Below are 11,300 nucleotides of genomic sequence, written 5' to 3'. Positions count from 1 at the left end.
CCAGGGTTCTCAGTCAATGCTCTTCCATCAGGTAACAAGATGGTCACTAAAACATCCATTTCAAAGAGACCTTACTTTTCAATGGTGGAATCTCTTGCCTTCTCTCTGTTAAAAGTTAACTTGCTGTTGAACGTTTACTAAAAAGAACCATTCAAGCAAGCTTGTTGCGTTTTTACTCAGCACAAGAACCAGCATAAGACCATCACAATGTAATTAAGTCTCGCTGCTTTATTTATAAAGAAAACATTTAGACAATAAAAAAGTTTGAATATTTTCTTCTTGTACTATTTTGTGGAACTGCCAAGACATCAAAAAAAATTGGAATAGCAAAAAAAAAAATATAGGTTCTGCTGTGTGCTGGACATTTTTTCCAGAAGGATATTGTATTTTGAGACACAGTATTGAAAGCTTTGCTGAGGTCCAAAATTTTACAAGTTTTGTATCAGTTTTTATTATGCAGGCTTAGATATAATTTTATAATGATGTCCATAAATTATTATAAGTAATTAGTGAAGACCAACTGTAAGAATCAAGCACCATCTACCCAAAATATCTTCTCAATAAGCAGTCATTTATTGTAGTAATTTAATTGCATCTGTTTATAATGTTCTCTAAACAGCTTCAGACTCTCCATTTACTTTGAGTAGTATCATTCTTCGTGCCAGGGAAATTCTTTAAATGTACACAAAATCCTTAAAGACTGAGGGGATATCTGTCTTTAGTAACAAGTAAGAACAATGAGAGCTCATACAGCTCCATTAGAGCTGTATGAGCCCCTTAATTCTGCTCACTAGGAGTTAACAGTTGAGTGGCATAATTCAGAAAACTGTTCAAGTATAGAAAGTGGTAGGAAATCTGCAAAATATTTAGTCACTACTTTTCTTGAAGACTGATTCAGTAGCTAGAGACCCAGACATTATGATCAAATTTACTATCCTCAAATGACATCTATGATATCACCAGGTTCAAGTCATCCCTATTCTGTAGAGTACATTATTTTTGGTAACATGCACAGGTTTGGGTTGGGGTTCTTTCTGTGACAAAAGATGATATGTGTAAATAAGAGAATTAGCTAGCCCTTGTCTTGACTGCACAGATTTGCTATTCCCCTCCCAAAAACCAAGCAGCTCCTCCAATCTAATCGGAGTTCTGAATCATTACATTACTGAAACAAGACCTACAGCTCTCTTTGAATCATATGGCAAAACTGATTAAATTTAAAAGCTCTTTTTCAGTTAGAAATATACAAATCTACCAAGCTTTTTTTTTTTTTTTGTAAATGGTTATTATCTTTGAATAACAAACTTATGCCAGTTTGAACCTAGTATAAAGGCTACATGCTATTAGTTATCTTCTTAGTTACACCAAATAAAACAATGGGCATACACACATTGACACATTAAAATGTAGAATCACTGTGAGTAGAGCATAACTCCTTGTAAGGAAAAAATTAACACAGGCTTTGAAATTAAGTATTAAAAGTCAGTTATTGGGAAAAAACCAGTAATAGTAAGAAGAGCAATAACAGAAAGGGCACTTTGTTATTATTAGGCCAATGTCATATTCTGTACCAAAACTTCCATGGATTTAAAAGATTATTTGATACAATGCACAGCACTGTTTACTGGTATTTTGAAGCTGATTTCTACTAGTAGATATATTTATGACCAAGAAAACATTTTAACTTCCTTGCCTTCAGAATCTTATTCTACCTTTTTTATAATCTTCCATGAGAAAACAAAGAAAGAAATGAACTCCCTGCTTTATAAACAGAGGCATTTCAAGAAACTATCAGGAGAATTATGTCAAGGAAAGAAACTGGTAAAGGACTTTGAAATGTTATTACAACACTCATCCTCAACTTTTTTGTTCACTTTGCAATCTGTTTATAAAATTGTATCTATTGCAAACCTTACTACAGGGAATGAAATATTGTAAAATAAAGTCACATTCAGGCAAAGCATACAAGTTAAGTAGAAATCCCATTATTCCAAGAAAACTTAAAATTCTAACTACAGAACATACAACATGGAGCGATGAAAGCAACCTTCAGCATCATTGCTAACTTTCTCTATGCAGCTTTCCAATGCATAGTAGCAGAGCTGTGGGATTCAGGCTGTGAGGAATACTGTTTCAAGGGAAAAACATCTACGTAGAAAAAGCTAACAACTGGAAAGAACAGCTGAAGTTGTTAAATAGGCTGCTGAAAAGCAAACCTGCTCTGCTGATGGATTTTCTTTCAGTTTAACAATGACAAAAAATATCACAGTGGTCTTCCAAGTCTAATGCCAACACATCCATTCATTATGCTGTTCAAAATGTGCTCCTAAAAACCCAGAACCCCATTCCAACAGCTCCTTTTCTCTAGCAGGACACATCATTCCCTTCTCAGCATGACAGATGGCCTTCCTCCTTTCTCTGATACTTAAGTAAGCCAGAATTGAAATGCCTTACTTTCCCAGCTCTCCCTAATTCCTGATTGTTACTAGGTGACAGCCTGTTTCTGAGCACACTATGACACACGTTCTGAGCTATGTAGCTAATTAACACATCATATCAGCAAAAGCATCGTAAAGGTAGTAAAAATGTGAACAGACCAAGGCTTGACATCACAAGCTTGAAGACAATGAAATGAAATTACCATAATATTTGTTTACTGAGCACAACTCTGATAGAGACAAATAGAGATAAACACCATCATTTTCTTCTCTTGCCTAAAGTCTCAAGTTTCTCTGAGGTTCTTTCAAATTTTCATTAGACTTAAAGATATTGTCATTAGAAAGAGAAAGCTTATAATATCTTAATGAAGACAAAATATTACAGCTCCTTCCAGCAGCTTTAATATAAATAAAAGAATTCCATAAAGAACTGTCTAACTCTAAGTCTACATTGTGTTTATTGGATTGTGGCAAAACCAACAAAAAAACCCCAAACCAAACACCACACATAAAAATACCAACCAAATTTGGAGTATTTAATTATTTGTATAATAGTTTGAACGATACTGCTTATTGTTAGCAATAGTAGTTTAAAATACTGCTCCTCACAACTTCACAAGTACTGAATTACACCAGCAAAGAGAGCATTAAGGAATATAAAACAGAGTCTATGCCAGACAGGAAGCTGCTTTATTAAATTTTAGATCTCATCCAATGGCACAAGGGTAGTATTAAAGCATATTAGAGTCCTGTCAACAAATTCAGATGAAACAGAAATAACCCAAAACATAGGGTGGAAAGTCATTAAGTCAATCCACAGAGCAGACCTTTGTATACCAAAACTAATTTCTAACCATAAATACAACCTTTGGCTGTGTCATTCTGTTCAATCTAATCCAACACCATGAACCAGGAAATTGAGGACAGAGTCCATGAAACAAAAATCTGAAACCCAGATCTCTGAATGCATCATCCTTGTGATCCAAAGATGAGGAAATCTTCAAATTTCTTCAAAACTTCTTGAAACAAAAAACCACAATTTAACCAAAACATAATTTATATGAGGCATATGAAGTTAATTAAAATCAAGTTTAAAAGTTTCTGGCTGGAGTGCATAATATGATGATGCCTCACTAGGAGCAAATACATTCTCAGTAGCCAGAGTGCCCCATACTTCTTCTGGTACTTCATAGATCACTGTCTCATTTGACATAGCTGCAAACATGCATATTATCTTCTTAGTGTACAGAAGATGGATAAAAACAGTGATGGTACTTTGGGGTTTAGAACTAATATTCACCTTTTTCACAGAAAAATGTATATAATGTTAGGCTAGTCAAATAGAAAATAATAGATGTATTATTTGCACCAACAGGTCTCAAAAACGTGTTCCCAAAAGGAGTCTGACATGAAAGTTCTCATACCTCTGTAGCCTACTTCTGTTTAGCAAAGCAATATCTATCTTTTTCTGGCACAACTGCATCAGCAAGTTAAAAAAAAAAGGAAGTTGTCACACAACATGTCCTCATGAAACTGTTTTTGGAGTCAACCATACCACAATATTGTCCAAAATCTGTTTGTCAAAGATGACTAATTTGCAAGAATTAGTTTCCAAATAGGATTTCCATCACAAACTCACCCATCTGACTGTTTAAGAGATTGCTAATAAAAAAGTCTGCAATAGATATTACAAATATGAAAAGCCTTTAATGTAGGAAGTCCAGTAAGTAGCAAACCAGCAGACATTAAAGCAGAGAATGAGCAAAGGCAATCTGCACACCTATCTTAAAGAAATAACACAGTAACAGCCTGTTTGAAACAGACTATTTCAAGAAGTACAGCATTTAAACAAACAAACAAATTTCTTCTGCACTTCAGTCAGGCTTTTACACTCTCCACCTTGCTCTTAGACATTTGGCATGGAAAGAACCAAAATAGCAGATGAGTCAATCTTCTTGCTTCTAGGTTGGTTTTTTTTTGACTAGAACAGAGTTTTCTGACTGCTGAAGAGGCAAACTGAAAGGTAAGTACCACTAAAACATTCCTTACACTGTCACCATATGTAGAAGCCCAAACTTATGATTCAAAGTGATGCAAAAGATCCTTATGAACAAGCAAACAAACATTACCCCAAACTCTTTGATGGTAAGAAAACATGTAATTAGCTCAGCTGGTTAGAGCATGGTGCTAATAATGACAAAGTTGTGAGTTCTATCCCTGTATGTGCCATTTACTTATGAGTTAGACTCATAAGTGAATGGCACATACAGGGATAGAACTCAGGGATAAAATTTCAGTGATCATTGTGGGTCTCTTATAGTTCAGAAAAGTCTGTGAAAAGAGCATTTTGCCAAATCTGGAGATTAAAATAAATATTACAATTATTTTGTCTATTTTAAAATAATGACAAGGTTTATTCCTCAACAGCAATCACATGGTATACTGTGCTTTACTAATTTTACATCAATATATATATCTCATTCAGACAAATAACTCTCCCCTACAACATCCCTACATCCCTAACACCTTCCCCATATCCTTTGTACCTAAGATGAGCACTTATGAAGTCTTATAACTTAAAATAGAAAACTACTCGATATGTGTACAGAGGATAGTGGTTAACATTCAGATGAACTCATATAGTTATGTAAAAAGTAATTAGAGGCAAGAGGAAAATATCTTTTGCCTCAGGTCACAGATGTCTTAATGAAAAGCTGCACTTATTAATTGTCAGCTGATTTTCAAGCAACAAAGAAAGAAAAAAAGAAAGAAACAAAAAGCCATACTAGACCAGAAAAGCTGCTAGAGACAAACTATTCACATTACCTGAAACATAACTTTTACATATTCCAGCACAAAAATATTATTGATAAATAAATATACTGATAAAATATATTATCAAAAAAGTAAGATAAAAAAATTACATTTACAGTGAACAAAAAGACACAAACTTGCAATAACATATTTGAACCTGTCAGACTTGAGTCATAAACTGCACACATGACTTTTTCCAGTTTTAACCCAGACAGCTAATACCCCTTACAATAAAACACTTTTTCTCAGTACTTGGTCAATGGGTAAGTCTTACAGGATACACAGTAACTTGTTTCCACTTCTGGCAGCAACTATAGGATATTGCTACAGGAAAATAACATGAATTAAATAAGTATTTTCAAAATAAAAGGATCATCTTCTTGTTAATCTTTGTCCAAAAGCTTTAATCTTGCTTGTTCAAGTAGCCAACTCTTCAGCAAGAGCTGCATCTTGTTCTGTATTGTATTAATAGCATCTTTAATTTCCTCAAACCAAGAAAGAACATATTTATTTATTTAATTATTGAATGCCCATGCTTGTTAGTTTCATGGTGATATTTAAATGAGGCATTTAGCCTCTTAGATCAGAGGTCTTTCACCAAACATCACTTTCAGAGACTTATCTGGCCATATTTCCTGAACTTTAAACCCAGGACAGTATTCAGGGAAAGCAAAGTAAAAAAAAAGGCTACACAGCAGCAAATGGTTGAGCTATTTCATCAGCAAGAGAAGAAAATACAGCTGCAAAAAGTTTGGACTAATCACAAAATGAGGTGTAAATCATAAGGATGCTTCAGTAGTGAAAACAAGAGAGAAATTGAATTTAAAGAATAATAACAGCAATTAAAACCTCTCCCATAACAACATTTTATACCTATAGAAGGACTCCTTCACAAAATACAGCAGGTTTTGCATATATCTTTCTATAGTTAAAGGTCAAAGACTCTGTCCCGCATTAAGTTTCTAAGAATCAAAACCAATTTTCTAAAAGAATGTATTTGACAAGTTACAAACCTATTTTTAATTATGCTTATTTTTCAAAAAATTATGCAGTGGTTGAGAATAAACTCAATAATATTTTTAACTTTTCTCCCTTGAAAAATTTTAGTGGTCTTGAAATTACTTTAGCCTTAAGGAATGTTTGGCTGTTTCAAAAATTCTAATAATAAGTCAAGTTTTTAATACCTTGGCTGTATGAGATAAAATGGGATGTAATGACTTGGGATGATAATATTAACACTTCAAAGCAGAAAGTATTAGATCAGAGAACGATGGTTGCCTTTGTTTTCCTCATTCCAACTTTTTGCTAGTAGCATGTCATACATAGCTAAATGGTTTCAAAATATGACCACAACTATCAAAAATTATAAACCAAATTGCTAGGAGAGATAATAGATTTTCAAGAGGCTTGGTAAAGAAGTAGGCACTGGGTTTTAGATATACATTTAGTTTGTTTTATCAGTCCCAAGTGCATATCATTAACATTTTTAAAAGTCTTGATAATGGTTAGCTGCTTATATGTCAATGTCAATTTCTTGGTCTGCTCCCTGTCATGGAAGATTGAACACAGAATTTTTATTAAATTCAGCAAGTCTGTCAACAGCAAATGCATTTTTACCCATAAAAATATTTTAAAATAATGATAAAACCCAAATTAGTTTAAGATTAAACAGCTTACATAAATCCCTCATAGAAGTTCGAACTTCTCAACAATACAACCCTCATTGGGAAAAGAAGCAATAAGATTAAAACATGAAGAAGACAGTACTTCAATATAATAAGCTTAAAATACCACATCAAGAGAATGAGTAAGAAAAATCTCAACTTAAATCTTGACATAAGAAATGCCTATTTTACTTCAAGATTTCATTAGTGACATTTATATTAATCCATAAGACTTGATGACTCTTTAAATGGGGGATATTAGCAATTGGATATAAAGAATTTAAACATCCGTTGTAGTTTTCTAAGGGCCCAACTCAACAAAATGTATATGGCCTTGCAGAGATAATCAGCTCTCAACTATAGCCCCATAGAACTGGATTTAAAGCCAAGCTGAAGGTCCAAAGTAATGACTGGAGGTTCAATCTTCCATGGAAAGAAATGGTAGTACCTGCCTGGCTAGGAGACAGTGGCTTGGATAAGAGCTCATGCATCACATTTTGTGTGCTTTCTTTCCTGCTTCTCAGCGAGAAGTGCTGAGATATACATATTGTATATTTAGATACATATTCATAGATACATATAGATACTGTATCTCTACAGGAAAGAAAAATGACAAATAGTAATCTGGAAAGATGCAATGAAATTGCATAAGACTAAATGATCATGGCAAAAAGAGCCCTTCCCTTGGGTTTCTTGTTACAGGCAGAGCAAAGCTCTGTAGGCTCCACTGTCTCAGAGGAGGTTTGAACTACTCTGGGCACTAGACATTAAACCAGATTTTTTCAAAAATCAAGAACCAGCTTGGGATTTGTCATTAAAATATTATTGCAGTCTTTGCACTACTGTCTCTAAATATGGGGAAATAAACATTAATGGTCATAAGCAGGAACTATAGCAGTGACATGACTATTAACTAAAAAATCAGGGGTTGTCATCAAGGAAAAACGTATAAATATAATGTATATTACATTATATTTAATTATTTATACATTATTTATACATAGTAATGTATAAAACATGCTGAAACAGTAGAAACAATTGACACTTGGTTAAGGTTCAGATTCCATTGAGTTTACTCCATGATGGCCAGTTTCCTGCATTTTGGTATTCCTCCTGATACCTAAACCCTAATGGAGTATCCATTCAGACTGTATATCTTTTTAAGTCATATGAGATCCAAGCTAAAAGAGGAAGTAATTTTATGCCAAAATTGCTAAAGAAAAATTAAAAGGCAAGATATTTAGATTGCAGGAAGATTGGGTGGAGACAGGGACGCAAACTAATTTTTGGAAACAGCATCATAAAGGCACATTGAAAAGTTGGGTGTTTTTAAGAATAGAACTCATTCAGTACTATAGGAGCAAAAAGCCATTCAACCCTTGAGTCTTAATGAAGACCTTTGTGATTGTTCTTGCTCTTTTTTTCTCTACTCTTGACTACTGTCTGGAAAGTATTATTTGGATTTAATTGCAAAGGCTGCTTTGACTTTTGGCTCAATTTCCAAACGTTTTATATGTGCAAGTTAAAGCAGGATCAAAGCCTCAGAAAGGATGACGTTGTTAAGTGATAGCGTGAAGGCCCTTTCCTAGGTAAACATAAAACAAACACAACAAAAAAAAATACCCCAAACCCAAAACCCCCCAATGAAAGATCAAAAACACAAAACCCCCATTGTCCATCCCCTGCCAAGTAGTTCTTCATATACCAGGCAGAACTGTTTCTTCACCACCTTTTTATATCCTGACAAATGTCAGTATAAAGCTGAGTACATTACCTTGGCATTTATTTTGAAACCCAGCCATTTCCCATTTTTCCACTTCATATTTGCCTACATCTTTCACTTTACAGACACAAAAATCTGAAAACAGAAATTGAAAGGAAAAATTTCAATTTCCTGGAAAAACCTGTCTGTGTAAAAAAATCTCTACAGAGATAATAATCTTTTACTGATGCCTCTATTTCAATCTTACCTTCACAAGATGCAAAATATTAGAGAAACATTGTCCTTTTGTTTACGACATGATTAAGTCACCCATGCCCATATAGCTGTACCCCCTACACATACATCCATTAAAATACCACAGAGGAAAATGCATGTCCATGCCACTTGACTTTCAGAGAGATAGGTTCAGCCCAATTGAAAACCTATTTCTATTGCTCACAACATGTTTGATTTCACACCAAACTCCAACTTTCTGTCTTCAGAACAGTCTTTCAAATTAAGTTGATGTTATGCGTTGACAGTTTTTTTATAGTAACATAAAAAAGCAGTTCTTTCTTTCACTCTCCATTTAACCCAATGTTGCTAAACTGCTTCTGCTCAAACTTACCAAAACAAGCCTATTCCACCTGCAAGCACAGTCCAAGGTACCCAAAAGGTGAAAGTTTCACAGCATTACATGGAATTGGTTTACCTAAACTTCACAGGAATACTACTGATATACTTGTAGAACTATCCTTAAATGTGCACATATTAGTTTAATGATTACACCTGCAAGATATTTCTACAAGTAAAATGATCATTAAAGCCATCCTGAATGATTCAAAGGATGGGTGTAAAAATTAACTAAAATCAGGAACTTATTCAAAATTCCTTCCTCTGTAATTTCTCAGCAATTTTTAAAATTGGCTGATTTTCTGGGAGGCTACAAGAAAAGAACTCATTATGATTCCTGCTACACACTTGAGAAAACAAGTATCACAAGACAAGAAGACTGTGGGACAGCCGGAAGGACTAAATATACACAGTTCCCAGACCAACTCTGTCTGTAGTATCATGATGTGATTTAATATTGCAGCCGAGGAAAGGAGACCGTGCAAAGCTGCAAGAGAAGAGTTTCTCCAGAATGTCAGTATCTGTCTTTTTCCTACGCGTAAAAGACATTAGCAGATGTCAGCATACAGATGCATTCTAGCTCAGTTCATCAGCCTCATCTGCAGTGGTGACCCCTATAAGGCTCACAGCCCAGAGTAACAGATTGTCTGAGCGCTGTAAATATTTGTCACGTGTTTCCCACTCATCTGCCCTCCCGAGCGCCCGACGGTATTTGCACACATCAAACGCTACAGAATTATAACAACCTGCGTTCCCCGCTTCACTGCGCCTATCCCGCACACCAGACTAGAAGAAATCGAGGATAGTTTAAGAGTCATTTTGGGCGGGGGGAAGTAATCCAGTAAATTTATTTTAATAGCGCTGTCAAGAAAGGGGGAGGGAGGAAATCTACGGACTTTCTTCGGACCGCAACAGAAACTAAGAGATCACAGCTCTCGTGATCCCCCCGGAGCTATTTATAAATAAATAGCCAGAGAGCGGACGAGATGCTAATGACAACCAAAGAGATCCTTTCCCTGCAGTCCTGAGTTAGTGGTTTTATTTGGTAATCCACTCGATTGCGGCAGAGCCACTGCGGGGAACCGAGCAGATGGGCAGACCGGGGGGCAAGCGAACGAAAGAACATTACCTTGCGAGAGGCAGGGGGCCGGGCGGCGGGGCTCTTGCAGCTGTTCGGGGTGCCGGGAAGGACGCGGGATGCCGGGCGGCCGCGGGGCTGCCCCGCGCTATTCCGGCCGCCCCCGCCTCCTCCTCCCCGGGGCCGCCGCCGCCTCCCGGGGCGCTCCCGTTGCGGGGCGCGCGCCGCACCGCTCCCTCCCGCGGGGCGGGACTGACGGCCCGGCTGGCCAATGGGCGGGCCGCGCGGCCGGGCACTGACCAATGGGCGGGCTGCGCGGCTAGCGCGCGCCGGCTCCGCGCGCGGTCCGGCGGCGGCCGCGGGTCCGTCCGTGGCGCGCGGGGCTGCGCCGCTCCCGCGGCCGGGACTGGCGGCCCTGGCGGTGTCAGAAACAGAGGCGGCAAAGCGGGCGGCCGGGGAAGTAACGCATCACGGCGGCGGCCGGCTTGTCTGCGTCGTTAACCGCCGTTGCATAATCCGTCAAATCTGTTCTCCTCCTGGATGAGCATCGCTGCCAATCATGTCGCTACCGCTCACCACAGTAATTGCAATACAGCCCTCAAGCGAACCAGGCGTAACTCCAGACTGCAACAGTAGAGCACAAGAAATTCACTCCTCTACTCCTAACGCTGCTAGAAGAGGAAAATCAGAATACAAGCTGCCGTCCTAAACTACCTCATGAAATACCTTGGTATTTCAAAGGACATAATTTTAGGTGGAGCAAGGACCTAGTTCATTGGTCTGAATCTCACTTTTCCATAAGTAATCTTCCTGCTGCTCTTCCCTGGAAGTTCTCCATTCTTCAGAATGAAGAAAAAGGCTTTTGGAATAACTGATTTAGGTAAAAATAATAGCGGCAATTCAGCAGTAACAGAGTTAGGGTTAAAATTTCTAGTAAAAGACACAACTAGGAGAAAGAAATTATCTTGTCA

General features: G+C 37.1%; 1 protein-coding gene across 4 annotated transcripts in view; it reads right to left on the bottom strand.

The window, feature by feature from the left end:
• FMN1 (formin 1) overlaps nt 1-10,491 on the bottom strand; it is a 167,751-nt gene extending 157,260 nt beyond the window's left edge. For all 4 annotated transcript variants that reach the window (XM_054275276.1, XM_054275279.1, XM_054275278.1 and 1 more), the window contains exon 1: nt 10,381-10,491. The gene's annotated coding sequence lies outside the window, so the exon portion shown is untranslated. The remainder of the gene's footprint in view (nt 1-10,380) is intronic.
• Between the last annotated feature and the right edge of the window lie 809 nt (nt 10,492-11,300).

This window comes from Melozone crissalis, unplaced genomic scaffold (assembly GCF_028551555.1).
Source record: "Melozone crissalis strain CALT ecotype California unplaced genomic scaffold, PUWL_Pcris_2 ptg000018l_1, whole genome shotgun sequence".
Classification (NCBI taxonomy): Eukaryota; Metazoa; Chordata; class Aves; order Passeriformes; family Passerellidae; genus Melozone; species Melozone crissalis.
The sequence above is the reverse complement of the archived record's forward strand: the minus strand, read 5'-3'. Positions and strand labels throughout refer to the sequence as shown.